Consider the following 24,024-nt stretch of genomic DNA (forward strand, 5'->3'; position numbering starts at 1 on the left):
AAGGATGAAAGGGGATCTTATCAAAACATATAAGATTATTAAGGGGTTGGACACGTTAGAGGCAGGAAACATGTTCCCAATGTTGGGGGAATCCAGAACCAGTCAGCTGAAATGATACATGATTACAATGGAGCCATCCGCAGTGTACAGATATATGATAAAGGGAACATTGCAAGATAAAGTTCAGTAGAGTCCAATTAAAGATAGTCCGAGGGTCTCCAATAAGGTAGGTAGTAGCTCTGTAGTTGTTGATAGGAGAGTTCAGTTGCCTGATAACAGCTGGGAAGAAACTGTCCCTGAATCTGGAGGTGTGTGTTTTCACACTTCTGTACCGCTTGCCTGACGAGAGAGGGGAGAAGAGGGAGTGGCCGGGGTGCGACTCGTCCTCGATGATGCTGCTGGCCTTGCCGAGGCAGAGTGAGGTGAAAAATGGAATCAATGGGAGGGAGGTTGGTTTGTGTGATGGTCTGGGCTGTGCCCACAATTCTCTGCAATTCCCTGCGGCCTTGAATGGAGCTGTTCCGTGATTTGGAGGGACAGCAAGGATAACATGCAACGTAAATGTTAAAAAAATAAAACTGCACCCACTCCAACCGTCGGTGTGAAAGTCATGCAGGACTGTGGTGGCGTGATCCTGTTTCAAAGGTTTTTTATTTCTTTTCACCCCCCCCCGAGTTTTAGATGGAATGCTCGTTCTACTGACCCTGGACGTTTGCTTCTGGGTTGACAACATTCAACCACCTGCAAGTCGGTTGACCTGTTACTGCACTTTAACATGCTTGAACTTTCCATTTATAATCTGGCATTGGGTAAGTCGAGTATAACATATGATGAGCGTTTGTCAGCGCTGGGCCTGTACTCGCTGGAGTTCAGAAGAATGAGCTGGGGACCTCATTGAAACGTACCGAATAGTGAAAGGCTATTGAGTAGATGTGGAGAGTGGAGAGTGGAAAGGATGACAATAGACAATAGACAATAGACAATAGGCGCAGGAGGAGGCCATTTGGCCCTTCGGCCCTTTAAGCCAGCACCGCCATTCAATGTGATCATGGCTGATCATTCTCAATCAGTACCCCGTTCCTGCCTTCTCCCCATACCCCCTGACTCCGCTATCCTTCTCTATCTAGCTCTATCTTGAATGCATTCAGAGAATTGGCCTCCACTGCCTTCTGAGGCAGAGAATTCCACAGATTCACAACTCTCTGACTGAAAAGGTTTTTCCTCATCTCCATTCTAAATGGCCTACCCCTTATTCTTAAACTGTGGCCCCTTGTTCTGGACTCCCCCCAACATTGGGAACATGTTTCCTGCCTCTAACGTGTCCAACCCCTTAATAATCTTATACGTTTCGATAAGATGGTTCCACTAGTGGGAGAGTTTCGGACTAGCGGTTATCGCCTCAGAATTATAGGACGTTCCTTTATGAAGGAGGTGAGGAGGAATTTATTTTGTCAGGGGGTGGTGAACCTGTGGAATTCCTTGCCACGGAAGGCTGCAGAGGCCAAGTCAATGGATATTTTTAAGGCAGAGATAGATAGATTCTTGATTAGTACGAGTATCAGGGGTTATGGGGAGAAGGAAGGAGAATGGGGTTAGGAGGGAGATAGATCAGCCATGATTGAATGGAGGGATAGACCTGATGGGCCGAATGGCCTAATCATTAGGCCATCACTTATGAGTATAAATGAGGCAGTGTTGTCAGTGTGGGCTGGTTGGAACCCAGGGCCTGTCTCCATGCTCTATGACTCTATTCATAAGTTGAGTTGATTAAGGTTATAAATTGAATTGATTATGGTCAGGTATAAGTATAAGTACTTTCTACAAAGTCTGTTATGTCAAATGCAAACTCAACCTCTTGCTTCCCACAGTTACATCAAAGAGAGGACTGACAAGAGTAAATAGAATTTTTGGTTAGGAAAGAACTGCAGATGTTGGTTTAAATCGAAGATAGACACAAAATGGAGGAGTAACTCAACGGGACAGGCAGCATCTCCGGAGAGACAAAATGGATGACGTTTCGGATCGAGACGCTTGCTAAATAGAATTTTTGTTCCCATTCAAATCTCCAGCTGTCTGGAGTGGTTGAACATTGGCCAAACTAAGTTCTGATTCAAAATCCTATGTCTCTGCTCCCACTACCTGTGTCAATCTCTCTGTTTAACTCTGAAAACTCACTCAGATGTAAAATCATGGCAGAATCATAGAGTCAAACTGCGTGGAAACAGCCCCTTTGGTTCAACTTGCCTACACTGATCAACATGTCCCATCTACAATACTCTGAATGCCGCCTCATCAAAGTCTTATATAACTGCAACATGACCTCCCAATCTCTATACTGAATACTCTGACTGATGAAGGCCAACATGCCAAAAAGCCTTATTGACCACCCTGTCTACCTGTGGAGCCACTTTTAACGAACTATGTACCTGCACTCCTGGATCATTCTGGTGTACAACACTTCCCAGAGCCCCACCATTCACTGTGTAGGTCCTGCCCATGTTAAGTCTTCGCAAAATGCAACACCTCACATTTCTCTGTATTAAATTTAATCAACCGTTCCTCAGCTCACCTGCTCAACCGATCGACATCCCGCTGCATTTTCCGATAACCATCTTCACTATCTACAATACCACCCACTTTTGTACCATCTGCAGTCTTGCCAATCATGCCATGCACGTTCTCATCCAAATCATGAGCTTCAAATAACTTTGGAAGATACCGAAAATGGTATGAAAGACCGTATAGAAATGCAAGTGTTCTTTGTAAACGTTGGACACAGTAGGGTGCCAGGTGGTGCAGCTGGTAGAGCTGCTGCCTCGCTGCTGTGGAGTCCCAGGTTCGATCCCGTCCTCGGAGTTTGAACATTCTTCCTGTGACAGCGTGGATTCCTTCTCAGTGCTCTGGTTTCCTCCCACATCCCAAAGATGTGTGCGTCTGTCGGTTAATTGGCACACTGTTCCCACGGGTGGAGGGAGTGGATGTGAAAGTGGGATAACACAGAACTAGTGTGAGTGGGTGATCGATGGTCGGCGTGAACTCAGTAAACTGAGGGGTCTATTTCCATGCTGGGTCTCCAGACATCAAGTAAACAGATATTTTACTGAGGTTCCCACTTAATCCGTAATTGGAAAACTACCACACGAAAATAGCTACAAATAATGATGAGGTAATTTAAGACTCTGAAATAAGCATTGCAGAAAGCGAAATGGTTAGCAGGTTGTAACAAAAATGTTCAATTAAGAGAAATAACACCTTTCGAGCTGCCTGTGATATCGAGGCTACCTGTTCCATCAACAGCTACACAGTGACACTCTCCCACTCACACAGAGAGCATTAATTCTAGACACGCATTTCATCAAACATTGTGTAGGAAGGAATTGCAGATGCTGGTTTTCACCGAAGATAGACACAAAAAATGCTGGAGTAACTCAGCGGGACAGGCAGCACCCCAGGAGAGAAGGAACGGGTGGCGTTTCGGGTCGAGACCCTTCTTCAGACTGAAAAGGGGGCTTCTGGAATAAACGTGACACGTGGTGTCTGGCTCAGCTCAGTGTCGGTTGTTCTTTGCTTTCTGTCGTGGGATTCAGTAAATCCTACAACTATCACGTCGGGGTCACGAGTTGTGGTGAGAGATTGGAAAGTGGTCGTGATCGGAGAGACCTTGGTGGCCTTGTGCATGAATCACTGAGAGTTAACTAGCAGCAACGACAGATAATTAGGAAGGCAAACAATATGTTGGCCTTTATTGCGTGAGGATTTGAGTGCAAGTAGAGAGATACCTTACGGCAATTACATGCAGCCTTAATGAGACTGCACCTGGAGTTATTAGAGCAGGTTTAGTTCAGTTTAGTGTAGTTTAGAGATACAGCGTGGAAACAGGCCCTTCAACCCACCGAGTCCTCGCTGATGAGCGATCCCCCGAGAACTAGCACCATCCTACACACTGGGGACAATTTACAGAAGCCAATTTACCTGCAAGCCTGCACGTCTTTGGAATGTAGGATGAAACCAGAGTACCCGGAGAAAACCCACGCGGTCACTGGGTGAACGAGCAAACTTCGTACAGACAGCACCCGTAGTCAGGATCGAACCGGGGTCTCTGGCGCTGTGAGGCAGCAACTCTACCGCTGCACCACCGTGCCACCCACACTGGTCCGGTCTCCTTATATGTGAAAGCATTAAGTGCAATGATGATGTAATGAATGATCCCTTGCTGCACACTTTGCTGCTGTAACACTGTAACAATCTCCCCTGTGTGGGACGAATAAAGGAATATATTATTATTCTTGCTGGGATGGCGGATCTGTCCTGAGGGATGACAATATAGACCGGGACTGCGCTTACTCAAGTTTAGACGAGGGGGTGACATACCAACCACTTACGGGTTTAGGTGCGGAGCCTAGCATACCTCGAAGCACGATGCTCATTATCTCAAAATTATTGTTGGCTATCCAGGACTGAGATAGGGAGAAATGGTCTTCACCCACAGGGTAAGTCTATGGAATGTCCTCTGTCGTTGTATATATTGTCGACAGAATTTTATGAATGGAAGCAAGGGAAATGGGATCTGTGCAGGGAAGTGATGTTGAGGTAAAAAAAAAGTTAATCGATGAATAACGTACTAGATATGAGAGACTAAGAGATCTTTTCTCTTGCTTCCGGTTACCTTCTTAATTTAGTTTATAAATAAGGCATGGAGACAGGTCCTTCGGCCCACCGGGTCCGCGGCGACCATCAATCACTCGTTTACACTTGATCTATGCTATCCCATTTTCTCATCCTCCCCCTCCACACCAGGGGCAATTTACAGAGGCCAACTAACCCTCAAACCCACACGTCTTTGGGAAGTAGCTGGAAACCAGAGCACCCGAAGGAAACTCAAACTTTCACAGGGAGAACATGGAAACTCCATACAGACAGCACCCAAGGTCAGGATCGAACCTGGTCTCTTGCGTTGTGAGGCGGTAACACTTCCAGCCGTGCTACTGTCTCACCCACTGTGTTGTTCTCCTCATCTTATATTTTGAACACACTTGGTCAGATGTTGAATTCTGAAGGTTGTAAGGACATATAGTCAGACTTAGCATGAAGCTTTATTGGAACAGTGCAGGTCAAATAGACAATAGACAATAGACAATAGGTGCAGGAGTAGGCCATTTGGCCCTTCGAGCCAGCACCACCATTCAATGTGATCATGGCTGATCATTCTCAATCAGTACCCCGTTCCTGCCTTCTCCCCATACCCCCTGACTCCGCTATCCTTAAGAGCTCTATCTAGCTCTCTCTTGAATGCATTCAGAGAACTGGCCTCCACTGCCTTCTGAGGCAGAGAATTCCACAGATTTACAACTCTCTGACTGAAAAAGTTTTTCCTCATCTCCGTTCTAAATGGCCTACCCCTTATTCTTAAATTGTGGTCCCTGGTTCCGGACTCCCCCAACATTGGGAACATGTTTCCTGCCTCTAAAGTGTCCAACCCCTTAATAATCTTATATGTTTCAATAAGATCCCCTCTCATCCTTCTAAATTCCAGTGTATACAAGCCTAGTCACTCCAGTCTTTCAACATATGACAGTCCCGCCATTCCGGGAATTAACCTAGTAAACCTACGCTGCACGCCCTCATTAGCAAGAATATCCTTCCTCAAATTTGGAGACCAAAACTGCACACAGTACTCCAGGTGCGGTCTCACTAGGGCCCTGTGCTGGTTATATTGTATTCCTGAATTCTCCTCCCTCGTTCTTCACTTTAATAATATTTATCTAGGAATGTACTTAAATCACTGTACTTAAATCCCACAACTATTATTCCTGACAGAATTAGATTCGATTCTGATTGATTAAAGAAATTTTATTTTGCTAGCATTGTTACAACAACAAAAAATTGCACTACTTGCGTTACTCTGTTTTGGAGAAATCGTCTGCATGTTAAAGGCATAAATTGGCTGCAGTAATGTTTGGTTCTCTATTGCCCAAGCTTTCAATCTGTCCTAATGTTAGCTAGTTCATCGGAGCTAGTACTGAGCAAAATATTTTTGAAAGAGCATGATGCAACCAAAGACATCAGCACTTATCAATAATCATGATTAATATAATCCTGAGTGGTATTGAGGGACTGTTCATCTTCGGCAGTCCATTGTTTCCACTCTAGTTGTAAGGCATCTGGGGTGATCAATGAAGCCAAAGTTAACACCCCACTTCTTCTTCTTCAGAAGAAGAAGAAGAAGGGTCTCCACCCGAAACATCACCCATCCCTTCCACCCAGAGATGCTGCCTGTCCCGCTGAGTTACTCCAGCATCTTGCGTCGATCTTCAGTTTAATTCATCATCAGCAGTTCCTTCCTACACACATCATTCTCGTAAACCTCCTCTGGACTCTCCCCATCCTTCCTCAGAAATGGGCAATTTCTTCCCCTTCTGCTTTCTTACTTTCTCCCATACCCGAGCTGCAAACAGGTCCTCTCAAAGGCCAGGCTCAAAGGTGTGGAGCGTGCAAATGGCGTGGGCTGTCCAACACAGCTGATTGAATGTAACCAGGGCCTCAGTACCAGACGTGTTGGCCTGGGAGAGGATTATCCTTCCCGTGACTTTGGAGGATTTTGCAGTTCCTTGAGGTTTGCTGCTGTAGGGACTGGTGTATCAGTGCTGCCTGGTACACCGTTAGCTTTGGGTCTGAGGTCTATAATCGCCAAATATTTTCTCGGGGCGGGTAATAAACCTCTCTTGTCGCTGGTTGCTTCAGCGTAGCAGTGTGGGCTGGGACATGACCTTGGTATTATTGGTCTTGAGTGTAACGCTCATGCTCTCCTCTGCTTTGGTGAACGATTCGACCATGTTTAGGAGGTCTGACCATGCACAAACATGAGCATCATCCAGCATTTGATGGACGACTATCTTGTCAGATGTACTAATTTTCTGGATTGGAGCTAATTCAAGGATGAAGGTCAAAGACCAGTGAGTCAGTGATCTAAGTCAATGTCGTAGAAGCTGAGTAGCACGTGCACAGGAATCCATTTTCTGCGCGTATTTTTAGACTTTTAGACTTTAGAGATACAGTGTGGAAACAGGCCCTTCAGCCACCGAGGCTGTGCTGGCCAGCAATTCCCGTACACCAGCACCATCCAACCCACCCCTGCGGCAATTTACAATTTCTAACCAAAGGTGGGAGGAAACCCACGCAGTCACAGGGAGAACGTACAAACTCCACACAGACAGCACCCGCAGTCAGGATGGAACCGGGGTCTGTGGCACTGTAGGGCAGCAACTCTACCGCTGCGCCACCGTGCACTGTTAATAATTTAAAAGTTAAAAATATTGAAATTGACAATCCCAGGTCACAAACCTTCCCACTTTGAGTCAGAAAAGTCTTAAAGTCTTAAAACTTTTTTTAGAACTGAGATGAGGAAAAACTTTTTCAGTCAGAGAGTTGTGAATCTGTGGAATTCTCTGCCTCAGAAGGCAGTGGAGGCCAATTCTCTGAGTGCGTTCAAGAGAGAGCTGGATAGAGCTCTTAAGGATAGCGGAGTCAGGGGGTATGGGGAGAAGGCAGGAACGGGGTACTGATTGAGAATGATCAGCCATGATCACATTGAATGGCGGTGCTGGCTCGAAGGGCCGAATGGCCTCCTCCTGCACCTATTGTCTATTGTCTATTGTCTATAAAACCGGCCACTTGCAATATCAGGGCAGTTTTTCTTTCCTCGCAGAAGTTTCCCGATACACCAAGTACTTTCAGAAATCTCTATTTCTATCATATTCCCAGCTTAGCTCTGTGCTCACTGGTGCAGCAGGGTTCCTCTATGTTTGACTGCCCTCAGCCTTCTTCTGTTCACACCTCCTCCAGACAGATCAGTTGTGATTAACAGGCATCCATCGCCCCCTTTACGATGACACCAACACCATTTGTGTCACCTGGATAATCTCGGATCCCATCCTTTCACGGATATTATGCATGTTCTCACCTCCCTCCTCACCTCTGAAACTTAAACCATGCTTCTTCACCCACTCTTATTGTTTCCTCATTGATTGATCGATTGATTGGCGCAGCTTGGAAGCAGGTCCATCTCGACCCGAAACGTCACCTATTCCTTTTCTCCGGAGATGCTGCCTGACCCCGCTGCGTTACTCCAGCTTTTTGTGACTGCCTTCGGTTTGAACCAGCGTCTGCAGTTCCTCCCGACACATGGAAGCAGGCCCTTCGGCCCACCGAGTCCAATGCCGGCCATCGATCGCCCGTTCACGCTAGCCCTATGTTATCCCCGTGCCTGCAAATTAGAGAGGCCAATTAACTTACGAACCTGCGCGGCTTCATGATGTGGGAGGAAACCGGAGCATTCTGAGTCAGAGAGTTGTAAATCTGTGGAATTCTCTGCCTCAGAAGGCAGTGGAGGCCAATTCTCTGAATGCATTCAAGAGAGAGCTTGATAGAGCTCTTAAGGATAGCGGAGTCAGGGGGTATGGGGAGAAAGCAGGAACGGGGTACTGACTGAGAATGATCAGCCATGATCACATTGAATGGTGGTGCTGGCTCGAAGGGCCGAATGGCCTCCTCCTGCACCTATTGTCTATTGTCTATTGTCTATTGTCATTCGCAGCGAACCCACGTGGTCACAGGGAGAACATGCAAGCTCCACACAGACAGCACCCAAGGTCAGGATCGGACCTGGCTATCTGGCACCGAGAGGTAGCAGTTCTACTCGTTGCACCACTGCGACGAAAGGTCGATGACCTGAAACAATAACTCTACCTCTCTTTCCTCTGAAGCTGCCTGACCTGCTCAGAATTGCCAGCATGGTCTTTTTTTCATTTGTGCCAATAATTTAGATATTACTTATAAGGCAGCTGCACATAAATCCCACTGTTCTAGTTTTTACGGGAAGAACATTGTGTAATTTGGGTTTGTTTACACAGATGGGCCCCGCTTCACACCCATTTGGGTAATGGAAAAACCTGCCTTACAGAATTCATAGATCACTCCCCACGGTTTGTGTTTTGAAATAAAGTTTGCTCTCAGGACCATTCTTCACACTGATGGAGTGGGGGAAGAAAGATGGAAAAGAGAGGTTATGCTTTCCCCCCCCAACACCACCTCTCCTTTCCACCTTGCTCCCCCTTCATCCATCTGTCTGAAGTAAGGTCCCGATTCGAAGCATCATCTGTGCATTCTCTCCACAGATGCTTCCAGACTCACTGAGTTCCTCAAACGTTATCAAAGTCCCAATAAGATTGTTCTTAGGTCATAAGGACATAAGTGATAGGAGCAGAATTAGGCCATTCACCCCATCAAGTCCACTCCATCATTCGATCGTGGCTGATCTATCTCTCCCTCCTAACCCCATTCTCCTGCCTTCTCCCCATAACTCCTGACACCCTTAATAATCAAGAATCTATCTATATCTGCCTTAAAAATGTCCATTGACATGGCCTCCACGGCCTTCTGTAGCAAAGAATTCCACAGATTCACCACCCTCTGACTAAATAAATTTCTCCTCATCTCCTCCTTAAAGTAACGTCCTTTAATTCCGAGGCTATAACTTCTAGTCCTAGACTCTCCCACAAGTGGAAACATCCTCTCTACATCCACTCTATCCAAGCCTTTTACTATTTTGTAAGTTTCAAAGATGTCCCTCCTCATCCTTCTAAACTCCAGCGAGTACAGGCCCAGTGCCATCAAATGCTCATCATAGGTTAACCCAATCAATCCTGGCATCATTCTTGTAAGCCTCCTCTGGACCTTCTCCAGAGCCAGCACATCCTTCCTCAGATATGGTTCTTGAACATAGATGTGTACTTATCTGTACACATACAGTACACCAAAAATTGGAAAACTTTTCCTAATTTTTTCATGTTCTTCAGAATTGTCCGAAGTTCACAAGCGATTGAGGGCTGTTAGCGTGCAGCCATAATTTTGATTTACTTCCATTCAAACAACGGTAAATTAAAGTTTCTTGGATGTTTGGCAAAGATAAGCCAAAAGGGCTAAATCACCTGTTTCTGGATTGCCAGCAAAATGGGAGCTTTGCTGCTGGAGTTTATCCACATGTATCCGGTCGGCAGGTTGGAGGTTATTATCAATGGGACCTTCTACACACAGAACAATTATTAACTATTCACAATGATTTCGGGATAATAACCATTAATAGCGATGTCAAGAAGAAAAATTAGGATAAATGACCCCCCTCTAAAGATAGCGTAAGAAAATAACTGCAGATGCTGGTACAAATCGAAGGTATTTATTCACAAAATGCTGGAGTAACTCAGCAGGTCAGGCAGCATCTCAGGGGAGAAGGAATGGGCGGCGTTCCAATAAAACGCAGCGCAGTGGGATTACTAACACAAAATTTGGGTCAGTTACTACAGCATTGACACAGGTTATGTCAGAGCGCTTTATAGGCGGTGAGAAGCAATGATCAGTGGAAGAAAGTAGTCTAGCAGGTACAAAATGACTATATTAATGATATTGTAAAGTTTGCTTTTGTTCTTGTGATCTGGATTTCATTGAGATGGACATTATCTTTTAGTAAGAAAGAACTGCAGAAGTCTGAAGAAGGGTCTCGACCCGAAACGTCACCCATTTCTTCTCTCCTGAGATGCTGCCTGACCTGCTGAGTTACTCCAGCATTTTGTGAATAAATACCACTCTAAAGATAGGTCTGGGGACTATTAGCAACCTTTGTTTACTCTGCGGATTTGTTGGGTCTACGGTACCTGTATTAAATGATATTGATTTCAGTGACTTTGCCTGCTCCTTAATTTTAAAAGCAATCTCCTAAATATATCACCATTAAATGCGGTTGGGAAAGAAAACGCCTCCTTTCTTTGCTTCAGACCTTCAAGTCAGGAATGGCTGCTTCAAATTTCCAGATATTTATAGCCAAGCGCCTAACATTATAAATTGTTAACCGATGGTTCACTTGGTTTTGGGTGAAAAAGCTTTCATTTTTTAGTGTCTCAAAATGTGTTTAAGAGAATATTAATCAAGTCCATTGTCCTTAAGCAAAGCATGATTTATCCTTTGAGAATTTTCTATTTACTGAGAAACTTCGGGAATGAAAGTCAATAATGACCTTGACGTAGCCAGTTCGTTTCTACACTCGTAAATTATGTGCTAGGCCATCATTAAAGTCGAGCACAACTTTGACCATCAGCGATGAACATGATATTGTCTTGTTAAATCTCTATTTTGAGTTTTAATATTGTCATCCTCACGACTTTTCATATGACTTATGAAAGGGCAGTAAAGAATCTTTTGATTAATGTGTTAATGATGGGCAAAATCGCACGATAATTAATAAACGCCTCTTTTTAATAGGCAGTTTGATTTGCAACGGGCGCCAACATCACTGGAGCACCATGTACAATATCGAGACCTTCATTTTAACCAGGGAAAGATTATTTTATTGAATTGTTTGATTTTAATTGGATTGGTTTCTCTGGAAGGGAGGAGGTTGTGGGGCAATCTGACAGCAGAGATACTGTGGGTCAGACAGTCCGAACCTATTTCCCAATTTGTAAATGTGAAAGGTTGGAGGGACATAGCCTTGAGGTTTAGAGAGGCAAAGTTTAATGGAAATGTGCCAGGCACGTTTTTTACACAAGGAATGGTGGTTGCCAAGATTGTGCTGTCACAAGAGTGTGGTGGAGGCAGATACGACAGTAGTGTTTAAGAAGCTTTTGGAGAGGCCCATGAATATACAGGGAGTGGGGGGATATGGATTATGCGCAGGCAGATAAGAGATTGTGTCGGCATCGTGTTCACCACAGACATTGTGGGCTGAAGGGCCTGTTTCAGTGCCGTGCTGGTCTATGTGCTATAATTAACCACCTCACCGTGAATTTCATCTTGATTCAGGTTTGCTATAAAAAGTTGCTCCGAGGGAGGATGTAAAAAAAAATGAAAGGACTTCATCTCGAGACTCAGTTTCATCTTAATTTGGTTTTAGTTTTAGTTTACAGTTGCAGCACAGAAAGAGGCCCACCCAGTTCACGCGCGTTCGCATTAGTTATCCCACTTTCGCATCCACTCCCTGCACACTGGGGACAATTTACAGAGAGGTCCAATAACCTACAAACCCGCCCGTCTCTGGGGTGTGGGAGGAAAACGGAGCACCTGGAGGAAACCCACACGGTCACAGTGAGAACTTGCGGAACAAATCTTTTTACACACAGAGAGTGGTGGGAGCCTGGAATGCATTGCCAGGGGTGGTGGTGGAGGAAGGTGTGACAGTGGTGTTCGAGGGGCTTTTACATGGGCACATGGAAGTGCAGGGAATAGAGGGATAGGGATCATGTACAGGCAGACTAGTGAACATGTTCGACACAAACACTGTAGGCTAAAGGACCTATTCCTGTACTCTACCGTTCTATGTTCCATGTCGTTGTGAGATGCGGGCTGAACAAGGTGAGTCATCGCTTTGTGCAGCTCAGAACTGATCTGAATAAGGACACCGTGATCAGCAAAGATACTAGAGGACCAAGATAGACCACTCGACCCTGAAAACCGTAGTATGTCATGGCGCCATTTTAGTAGGCAGAAACATGCAGAAACGTTTAAAAAGAAAAATAACAAAATTTTGTGAACTGATAGATGAGATATATTCTGCATTTTAATGGTATCATCACACATACTGTTCCCCCAAAACACTGATTACACTGCGAGAGGCATAGCGAACGGCGGGTTTTGCCTACTAAAATGGCGGACGATACGCTCCTTTGCGTACTACACTTCAGTATAGGCGATTTCACGGAGTGGTTCATCTTGTTCTTCTAGTATCTTTGATGATCAGTCACCTAGCCTGCACCTCACCATTTAGAACAGAGATGAAGACAAACTTTTTCAGTCAGAGAGTTGTGAATCTGTGGAATTCTCTGCCTCAGAGGGCAGTGGAGGCCAATTCTCTGAATACATTCAAGAGAGAGCTAGATAGAGCTCTTAAGGATAGCGGAGTCAGGGGGTATGGGGAGAAGGCAGGAACGGGGTACTGATTGAGAATGATCAGCCATGATCACATTGAATGGCGGTGCTGGCTCGAAGGGCCGAATGGCCTACTCCTGCACCTATTGTCTATTGTCTATTGTCTCACAGTGAAGGGAGCTCCTGTGAATCATTTTGCACATTACTGAGCATTGAACGATGAACATTTTAATGGGAAGCCGTCGATGTCTGACGCAGGCTCGTTAATTGACTTCTCCTTGCCGGTCCCCGTACAAAGTGCCTTCGAGATCCCATGATGGGCACCCCGGGAACGATTGGGTTAACGTATGATGAGCATTTGACGGCACTGGGCCTGTACTCGCCAGAGTGTTAGAAGGATGAGAGGGGGGACCTCACTGAAACTTACGTTATAGTGAAAGGACTGGATAGAGTGGATGTGGAGAGGATGTTTCCACTAGTGGGAGAGTCTACGATCAGAGGAGACAGCCTCAGAATAAAAGAATGTACCTTTGGAAAGGAGAAGAGGACTTTCTTTAGTCAGAGGGTGGTGAATCTGTGGAATTCATTGCCACAGACGGCTGTAGAGGCCAAGTCATTGGGTATTTTTAAAACGGAGATTAACAGGTTCTTGATAAGTAAGAGCGTCAGGGGTTATGGGAAGAAGTCAGGAGAATGGGATTTGAGAGGGAAAGATAGATCAGCCAAGATTGAATGGCAGAGTAGACTCGACAGGCCAAATGGTCTAATTCTGCTCCTAGGACTTATGGATTTATGAACTCTTTCAAAATGTGCCCCTGTGTGGCTGCATCATTCAGATGGGGCATAGGTTTTACAACTGGGGCAGCCCAACCCATACACCAGAGGTGAAAAGCCACAGTTTTGATCAGCTCACAAAACATATCCTCTGATTTCATTCATCAGGTTAGTCTATTGATTAAACAGGATAGCAAGTTGTTCGGAATCCTGTTTTTCTTAATGATTAGTGATCCTAATACCCTTCTGGTTAGTAATCCTGTTTTCCCTAATGATTAGTAATCTGGATTTACTTAAAGAGGATAATCTGCAGTTTAATTAGGTCTCCAATCCTGGCGTTTGCAAAAAAAAAAAAAGTTTAGCTCTCTCTTAACATTGTTGGGGTTACTGATGCAGCACAAATCTCCCTCCTGCCACGATGCAAAAATAAACCTGAAAGTAGAGAGTCACAGAGGGCCAAAGCAGATAATGCGTAAAACTTTGTGATATATGATACGCAATTAATTTGCTTGGATTTGCCCCAGTGCAGCAGAAGGCTAGCACTCACCACACTCTACCATCTGAGCACATCACCGCAGGGCCCAATTTCATGAGTGGTGAGCACCAGTCCCAGCTTGCAAATGGTGATTAAAACCAGCCCGTACCTTTCAAAGATGAAGGTAGGATTAACATTGTGAGTGAAATCACCACTGATGTTTAAACAAAGCTTCATAAGGTCACAGGTTCAAGATCAGAATTAGGCCATTCGGCCCATCACGTCTACTCCGCCATTCAATCATGGCTGATATATCTTCCCCTCTCAACCCCATACTCCTGCCTTCTCCCCAAAACCCCTGACTCCCGTACTAATCAAGAATCTGTCAATCTCTGCCTTGAAAATATCCACTGACTTGGCCTCCACAGCCGTCTGTGGCAATGAATTCCACAGATTCACCACCCTCTGACTAAAGAAATTCCTCCTCATCTCCTTCCTAAAGGAACGTCTTTTAATTCTGAGGCTATGACCTCCGGTCCTAGACTCTCCCACTAGTGGAAACATTCTCTCCACATCCACTCTATCCAGGCCTTTCACTATTCGGTAAGTTTCAATGAGGTTCCCCCTCATCCTTCTAAACTCCGGTGAGCACAGGCCCAGTGCTGACATACTGTAAGTTAATCCACTCATTCTTAGGATCTTTCTCTAAAAACCTCCTCCAGACCCTCTCAACGACAGCACATCCTTCCTCAGATATGGGGCCCAAAATTGCTCACAAAACTCCAGATGCAGTCTGACCAGCCCCTTATAGATCCTCAGCGTTACATCCCTGTTTTTGTATTCTAGTCATCTCGAAATAATTGCTAGCATTGCTTTTGCCTCTCGAAATAAATGCTAACATTGCCGGTGGACACAAATGAGGGGTAGCAGTGGAGGACTGTGTGTGGATGAGGTGGGCGGGAGGACAGAGGTTTGGTACCCATCAAAGGTCAAGGAGCCTTTTGACGGTGCGATTACCTCACTGAATACATCTTTAGGTGTCGTAGAGCGATACAGCGCAGAAACAGGCCCTTTGGCCCACCTTGCCCACGCCGACCAACATGCCCCATCTACACTAATCCCACCTGCCCGCATTTGGCCCATATCCATCTAAAGCTTTCCTCTGCATGTACCTTGTCTGGCAGACGAAATGTGTAGGAAGGAACTGCAGGTGCTGGTTTAAACCGAAGATAGACACAAAATGCTGGAGTGGCAGCTCGGCAGTGATGGACACAAAATGCTGGAGTGGCAGTATTGAATGCAGCTCGTTCAATATATCCACCTCCCTCTGTGTGGAAAAAGTTGCCCCTCATCCTATGAATTAGTCTTGTGAATCTTGTTTGGACTATCTCTTACACCAGTATGTCTAACCCTTAAATTAGGGCCTGTGCACAGTACTCCAGGTGAGGCCGCACCAGTATCCTATGCCTTTGTGATATTTCCTTATGCCTAAAGTACAACTATCATGCAATAAAGGCAAATGTGCCATTCATCTTCCTAACAACCTGCTGCATAAGGCCTGTAGTGTAGGAAAAAAACTGCAGATGCTGGTACAAATCGAAGGTACAGAGCGGGACATTCCTTCTCTCCAGAGATGCTGCCTGACCTGCTGAGTTACTCCAGTATTTTGTGATCCCTGCTACTTAAGGCCTGCTAACTTACAGTGATCCATTCATAAGAACACACATCATATTACTCAGATCTTTGCTCATCTACCATCTTTATCCTTTTAGATAACAATCGGCCTTTAGATTCCTCTTAACCTCACTGTCACCCGCATTAAATTGCCAGTTGCCAAGTTTTTGCCACTCACTCAGCCTATCCACGTTGAATCCAATTCTGTCTTCAATGCAATAACCAATAATCAATGTCGGCAGGAACTGTAGATGTTGGTTTACACCGAAGATAGACGCAAAATGCTGGATTAACTCATCAGGTCAAGCAGCATCTCTGGAGAAAAGGAAGAGGTGACGTTTCGGGTCGATACCCTTCTTCAAACCATGCTACTACGACTAAGGTGCTAACAGACTTGAACTAAAAACATGACCTGATATATTGTGCACCCCAGCCTTTTATGTGGCACCATGTTAAATGCTTTCTGAAAATCCAAATACACTGCATCTAGAGGAATCATCCATGCTTGTTATGATGTTGAACACATTATGATTATGATTCTTATTATGATTCTTGCACTAGGCGTTATTCTCGACTGTAATCAGGAATTGTCTTTCCGCTGATTGGTTAGCGCACGAGAAAAGCTTTTCACTGTACCTCGGTAAACGTGAGAATAAACGAAACTAAACTAAACATCCTCAAAGAGTTCCAGCAAATTTGTCAAACATGAGTCACCTTTCACAAAACCACATTGACTTGCTGTGATTACATTAAAGTCTCCCTAAATGGGTACGTATTTCTTCCTTGATTAAAGACTCTAGCATCTGCAGTTTTTTGCTCTTCAAGTAAGCAAGTGCTCTCATTCTCCAGATCAGTAAGGGTGAAAATCACAGTGGAAATACATTTTCCATGTTGCCTTATTTCACTGGTTTCACTGAGAGGAATCTTAGCCAGAGAAAAGGTACTAGCACAAACAAAAATCTGTAAATCTGTGAAAAACTTGGTCAAATTCCTCAGTTGCCTTTAATAATAGACCCAGGAATTAGTCATGTAGAGACACAAGGAAATGCAGATGCTGAAACCTTGAGCAAGACACTAAAGTGCTGGAGTAACTCATCGGATCTGTCAGCATTTGCAAAAGGAACGGACAGGTGGTACTTCAGGTGGGGACTTGCTTGACTTTAAATTAAACAGAATTTGAACAGGAATGTGTGATTTTGTTTAGTTTGATTCATAGGTACAGCGCAGAAACAGGCCCTTCGGCCCACCGAGTCTGCACCGATGGGCGATCCCCACACATCAACACTATCCTACACACATTCAGGACAGTTTACATTTATACCAAGCCAATGAACCTACAAACCTGTACGTCTTTGGAGCGTGGGAAGAAACCGAAGATCTCGGAGAAAACCCACGCAGGTCCCGGGGAGGACGTACAAACTCCGTACAGACAGCACCCGTGGTCAGGATCGAACACGGGTCCCTGGCGCTGTAAGGCAGCAACTCTACCGCTGCGCCTCTGTGCCACTAATAAAGTATACAGAGAGATTTCCAGGCCTTGGTCACAGTCTGATATCTCATTCAGAAGATGACAGCTCCAACAATGGATGGGACAGGTTTGGAGGGATATGGACCAAGTGCAGACAGGTGGGACTAGTGTAGCTGGGACATTTTGGCCATTGTGGGCCAGTTGGGCCGAAGAGCCTGTTTCCACACTGTATCACTCTGTGACTATGACAACATCACACACCCCTAGGGCTGTACGGAATTCCCAGCCTGGACATTTTTTGGATTGCAGGAGCGCCATAACATTCTGACTCAAAGGCCAGACTGCGATCAACTGGGCCAAGCCAGCCCAATGAACAGCCCACAACAGACTCAAAGTCGCACTTTAATATTGTGATTTCACTTTCCATTTGTAAGAAAACCATTATGTTTCTATATTGATTCGTTGACGCAAGACAAAACTCGAACATGGAAACGATTTATTTAAGTCAGGTTCCCAATGACCCCGATCAATATAACTGATGAGAAAAGCTTTTCAAATATGCTAAAGGATTTTATTGTGCCAGTAGGTCCTAGGTATATTGATGAGAGGATTGTTTACATTTGTGGATAGTTTGGTGGTGTGTAAAAAAAATATATGATGCTCAGGTATTGAAAGGTGTACAAAGGAGGCCTCTCATTTTTATCTGCTGAACTATTTTGAACAATTCCCTCTACAAAGTTGACGGCACAGTGGCGCAGTGGTAGAGTTGCTGCCTTACAGCGCTTGCAGCGCCGGAGACCCAGGTTCAATCCCGACTACAGGTGCTGTCTGTACGGAGGTTTTACATTCTTCATGTGACTGCGTGGGTTTTCTCCGAGATCTTCGGTTTCCTCCCACACTCTAAAGACGTACAGTTTTGGGGGTTAATTGGCTTGGGTTTGTATACTTGGTATAAGTGTAAATTGTCCCCAGTGTGTGTAGGCTTGTGTTAATGTGCATGGGTCGAGGGGCCTGTTTCCGCACGGTATCTCGAATCTAAACCAAATTAAAACGTGAAGTTAAAAAATAACGTTTCAAAAGCTAGAAAGGAACTGAGCAACAAAGTGGAATGTGGCTGACATTTTTTTCAGTTATAAAGAAGAAAGTTAAGCTTGGAGTCTTACATTTTTGAGTGATTGAAAGACACAGCATAGAAACAGGCCTGATGGCTCTCCGAGTCTATGCTGACCTTCGATCACCCATTCACACTAGTTCTATGTTACCCGTCTTTCACATCCAAAACTGAGACCGCACCTGGAGCACTGTGTGCAGTTTTGGTCTCCAAATTTGAGGAAGGATATTCTTGCTATTGAGGGCGTGCAGCGTAGGTTTACTAGGTTAATTCCCGGAATGGCGGGACTGTCATATGTTGAAAGACTGGAGCGACAAGGCTTGTATACACTGGAGTTTAGAAGGATGTGAGGAGATCTTATCGAAACGTATAAGATTATTAAGGAGTTGGACACGTTAGAGGCAGGAAACATGTTCCCAATGTTGGGGGAGTCCGGAACAAGGGGCCACAGTTTAAGAATAAGGGGTAGCCCATTTAGACCTGAGATGAGGAAAAACTTTTTCAGTCAGAGAGTTGTGAATCTGTGGAATTCTCTGCCTCAGAAGGCAGTGGAGACCAATTCTCTGAATGTATTCAAGAGAGAGCTAACTAGAGCTCTTAAGGATAGCGGAGTCAGGGGGTATGGGGAGAAGGCAGGAACAGGGTACTGATTGAGAATGGTCAGCCATGATCACATTGAATGGCGGTGCTGGCTCAAAGGGCCGAATGGCCTCCTCCTGCACCTATTGTCTATTATCCACGGCCTACACACTCATGGCAATTTCCAGAGGGCAATGAACGTACAAACCCGCACATATTTGGGATGTGGAAGGAAACTGGAGCACCTGGAGGAATCCCATGTGGTCACAGAGAGAATGCGCAAACTTCAACACAGGCAGCACCCAAGGTCAAGATCGAACCCAGGCCTCTGGCGCTTTGAGGCAGCAGCTCTACCAGCTGCACTTAAATAAGTCACTTTCACATTTCCTTATCTTACTTATAAAACAGTGAGTTGTTCCACACCATCGAATCATTAAATATCTCACCCAACAAAACAAAATAACTGGTGCTGGAATCTGAAATAAAAACAGAAAATGTTGGAGATAATAAGCAAAAGAGGCAGCACGTTGAAAGGGAAATGGAGTCAAAATTTAACAGATTTCCATGTTGTTTCTCCTCCCTCATCCTTTTCTACACCTCGAAACCCCGGACGGTGGGACCGGGAACCCGCCCGAAGGCTCGTTGGTCGGCGTTCCCGGAGGGAGCTGGAGACGGCGGGGGCGAGGAGCATGGACCAGTAGAAGGGTGAACCAGGGTAATGCCCCCAGCGCCTTCAAGGTCGGCTGCCCCCGAGACACAAAGATGACCGGGCGAGGAGAGGAACAGGAACTGCTCCAGTACATCGAGTGCATGGGCCGAATGGACTTTGGACTTCGAATAATGGCGCCAAAAATGGCGGCGCCCACAAGTGTAAAAGATGCAAAATGAATTTCACTGTGCATATATAACAACTACAGCACGGAAACAGGCCCGTTCGGCCCTTCCAGTCCACGCCGACCACTCTCTCCGACCTAGTCTCATTTACCTGCACTCAGACCATAACTCTCTAATCCCCTCTTATCCATATACCTATCCAATTTACTCTTAAATAATAAAATCGAGCCAGCCTCCACCACTTCCACCGGAAGCCCATTCCATACAGCCACCACCCTCTGAGTAAAGAAGTTACCCCTCGTGTTACCTCTAAACTTATGTCCCTCAATTCTGAAGCTATGTCCCCTTGTTGGAATCTTCCCCACTCTCCAAGGGAAAAGCCTACCCACGTCAACTATGTCCGTCCCTCTCAAAATTTTAAAAACCTCTATCAGTTGTACATGTAACAGATAAAGCACCACCACCAAACCTCTTTACATCTCAACTCCTTCCAGTTCTGATGGAAGGTGAGTGATGGAAATTATCGTCATTATTTTTCTCTCTACAGGTTCTGACGGTCCTCTGAGTTTTCCAGCATTTTCTGTTTTATTTAGTGCAGAGTTATATACTGTCACTTCAAAAGGCAGATGTGCAGAGATAAGTACTTTGAACATCAGACTATACAAAGTACCGGAGTGTTTCTTCCCATGTCCCAAATCACCCTGGTACGCTGTGCTTGCAATGGGTACCGACTACAAGATACACTGTGGATCTTGGCAAACCCACCACTTCAACCAGTAGAAGGGCAAGAACAACAGGGATATGGAAACACAAAATCGCCTCCAAATTGCCCTCCAAATCACATATAATCCTAGTTTGAAATTGTATCATTGTTCCTTCAATAACATCTGGTTAAAATACTCCAACCTTCAGCACCACACTGGGGCTTTAGTCAGAGTGTCACACCACTTGGAAACAGGCCCTTCAGTCCAAATTGCCCATCGCGTCCAGGATACCCATCTGCACTGGTCCCACCTGCCCATGTTTGGACCATGTCCATCTAGATCTTTCCTTTCCATGTACCTGCCCAACTGTATTTTGAATTTGTTATAGTATCTGCCTCAATGACCTCCTTTGATAGCTCATTCCACGCATCTACCACCATCTGTATGAAAAAGTTGCCCTTTAGGTTCCTATTAAATCTTCCCCCTGTCACCTTAAACCTACGTCCCATGCTTCTTGATTCCCCTACCCTATCTATTCCCCTCATGATTTTGTACACCTCTGGAAGATCACCCCTCAGACTCCTGCGCTTCAAGGAAAAAAGTCCTAGCCTGCTCAGCCTCTCCCTATAGCCCAGGCCCTCAAGTCCAGGTAACATCTTTGTAAATCTTCACTGCACTCTTTCCAGCTTCCAGCTTCATGACATCCTTCCGATAGTCCAAAACTAAACACAACACTCGAAATGTGGCCTCACCAACGCATCGTACAACTACAACATAACATCCTGACTTCTATATTCAATACCCTGACTGATGAAGGTCAATGTACCAAAAGCCTTCTTAACCAGCATCTCTACATGTGATGCCACATTCAGAGAACTATCTACCTGCACTCCTCGATCCCTCAGTTCTGCAATGCTCCCCAGGGCCAGGTCATTCTCTGTGAAGGTCTGGTTTGACTTCCTAAAATCCCCCAACAACTTGCACTTATCGGCATTAAACTCCATTGGTTTTCCCTCAGCCCACTTGCCCAACTGAACAAGATCCTGCTGTAACCTTTGATAACCATCTTCACTATCAACGAAAACACCCACTTTCGTGTCATTGGCAAACTTACTAAACATGCCTTGAACATCCTCATCCAAATTGCTGATATAAACCACAAACTTCAATGGGCCCAGCACCACCGATCCCTGAGGGAACACCACAAATCAGAGGTTTCGAGTCCAGGGCATTTGTTTAATGGACTGAAGCAATTCATGAAGGCAGCTAACCAAGACTTTCTCAAAAGTTAATAAATTATGCCCTTCATAAACAACCCAAAGGAAAAACTAAAAACATCTTAAAGAAAAATTGAAATTGATTTTCAGAGTAGAAAGGTTGATATTTAAAATAGAACGTCAGTCACTTTGTCTGTGATTAAGGATTTATATTCATCTCAGATTGATAATGAATTCCAAAAGACAGCGTGTATCTGCTGTAAACTTGAGTCAGGATGATGAGCAAATAATATCAGTTGTTTGGCACAGTTGCTGCCTTACAGCGCCAGAGACCCAGGTTCGATCCTGCCTAGGGGTACTGTCTGTACGGAGTTTGCACATTCTCCCCGTGACCGCGTGGGTTTTCCCCTGGTGCTCCGGTTTCCTCCCACATTCCAAAGAGGTATGGGTTTGCAGGTGAGCTGGTTTCGGTAAGTTTGGAAATTGTCCACAGCGTTTGTGTAGGGAGTGCAACGGGGGGGGGGGGGGGGAGATCGCTGGTCGGCGTGGACTCGTTGGGCCGAAGGACCTGTTTCCGCACCGTCTCTCTAACGCCTAAAATCCATTCCCAGCTTTCTGTAAACTGTTGCTGAAGATTGCATCTGCAACAGTTGTAAATTGTTACTGGGAACTAAAAGTACAGCATTCAAATGGTAGCTCAGCAGAATAAAATCCATTAATTTTGGTTGAAAGTTCCTCGGGTTTCTTGGATAAAATTCCCTTTCAGAGAATAGGCAAGTGAACGTGTTATATTACTCTAATTAGCATGGCCATTGCTGTCATAAAATGCAATAGCTCCTGCACTGACTAACCCGCACACCAAAACCAGCTTTCCCACTGCACATTTTCCCTTTACTTTGTAAGCATTTCATTTTATGAGCCATAAAGTCGTAGAGTAATAGTCATAGAGTCATAGTCATGGCCTTCAGCCTACCAAACATCGACTTACCCCAATCTAATTTTGATTTCCTCTAAACTTCATCACCCCTCGAGTCAACCACTCATTACACAATCGTGGTCATTTACAGTGGCCGATTTTAGAGATGGGAAGAAACCCCAGCACCCAGAAGAAACCAAAGTGGTCACAGGTAAACGTCACACGGATGACACGGAAGGCCAGGACTGAACCTGGCTTAGTGGATGAAGGATCTGCAGGTGCAGGTTTACGCCGAAGTTAGACACAAAATGCAGGAGTAACTCAGCGGGTCAGGCAGCATCTTTGGAGAAAAGGAATAGGTGACCCTTCTTCAGACTCGGCCCCAAACGTCACCTGTTTCTTTTCTCCCGAGATGCTGCATGACCCGCTGAGTTACTCCAGCATTTTGTGTCTATCTTCTGGCTTAGTGGAGATGTGAGGCAGTAGGTCTACTTGCTGTGCCACATTGCCACCAATGTATCGTCTAACTTTTCAATAATGTTATCATTTTTTTATTTTCCTTCCGAAGTCATTGCCAGTTAGAGAGAGTTAGTTGGTAAATAATAACAGTAAGCAGCGTGTGCCCAAAATGGCTGGCTGAAGGAAAGTCCTCTTTGTTACCATGAAACTGATGGGCTGCAGAAGCCAATCTAATGTCGAGGTGCCTCTCACTGAATGAGTCCTAGTCAGCATTAACACACAATTGGGAAGTCAGATAGTCAGAGAATCATAGAATTATACAACACGGAAATAGGCCCTCCGGCCCAACTCATCCATGCCAACCAAGCTAGCTCCATTTGCCTGCCTTTGCCAACTTCCTCGAACAGCTTGGGTAAGAAGGAACTGCTTACACAAACTGTTGGAGGAGGTTCCTTGCCGGTTTAAACCAAAGATAGACACAAAAAGTTGGAGTATCTCAGCGGGACCGGCAGCATCTCTGGAGAGAAGGAACGGATGACGTTTCGGGTCGAGACCCTTCTTCTCCTCTCAGCTGAAGAAGGGTCTCGACCCGAAAGGTCACCCATTTCTTCTCTCCAGAGATGCTGCCTGTCCCGTTGAGTTACTCCAGCTTTTTGTGTCTATCCTCCGACAGCTTGTTCTACACAACTACCACCCTCTTTATAGAAAAAGTTGCCCCCAAGTTCCTTGCAATGTTTCTCCTCTCAGCTGAAATCTATATTCACTAGTTTTAGTGACTCTTAACCCTGGAACAAGTCTGTGACCGTTCACCTTGTCTCTCCCCCGCCTTGATCTTAAATACATGATGAATGATGATGGTCAGCAAGGTGGTGCAGCGGTAGAGTTGCTGCCTTACAGCGCT

The 24,024-nt window shown here is 45.2% G+C and overlaps 1 protein-coding gene across 3 annotated transcripts in view; it reads right to left on the minus strand.

Moving 5' to 3' along the window:
* The window catches only part of gsg1l (gsg1-like), a 140,305-nt gene that overhangs the window by 70,599 nt on the left and 45,682 nt on the right, over window positions 1-24,024 (minus strand). The window lies entirely within an intron of this gene.

This window comes from Rhinoraja longicauda, chromosome 21 (assembly GCF_053455715.1).
Source record: "Rhinoraja longicauda isolate Sanriku21f chromosome 21, sRhiLon1.1, whole genome shotgun sequence".
Lineage (NCBI taxonomy): Eukaryota > Metazoa > Chordata > Chondrichthyes > Rajiformes > Arhynchobatidae > Rhinoraja > Rhinoraja longicauda.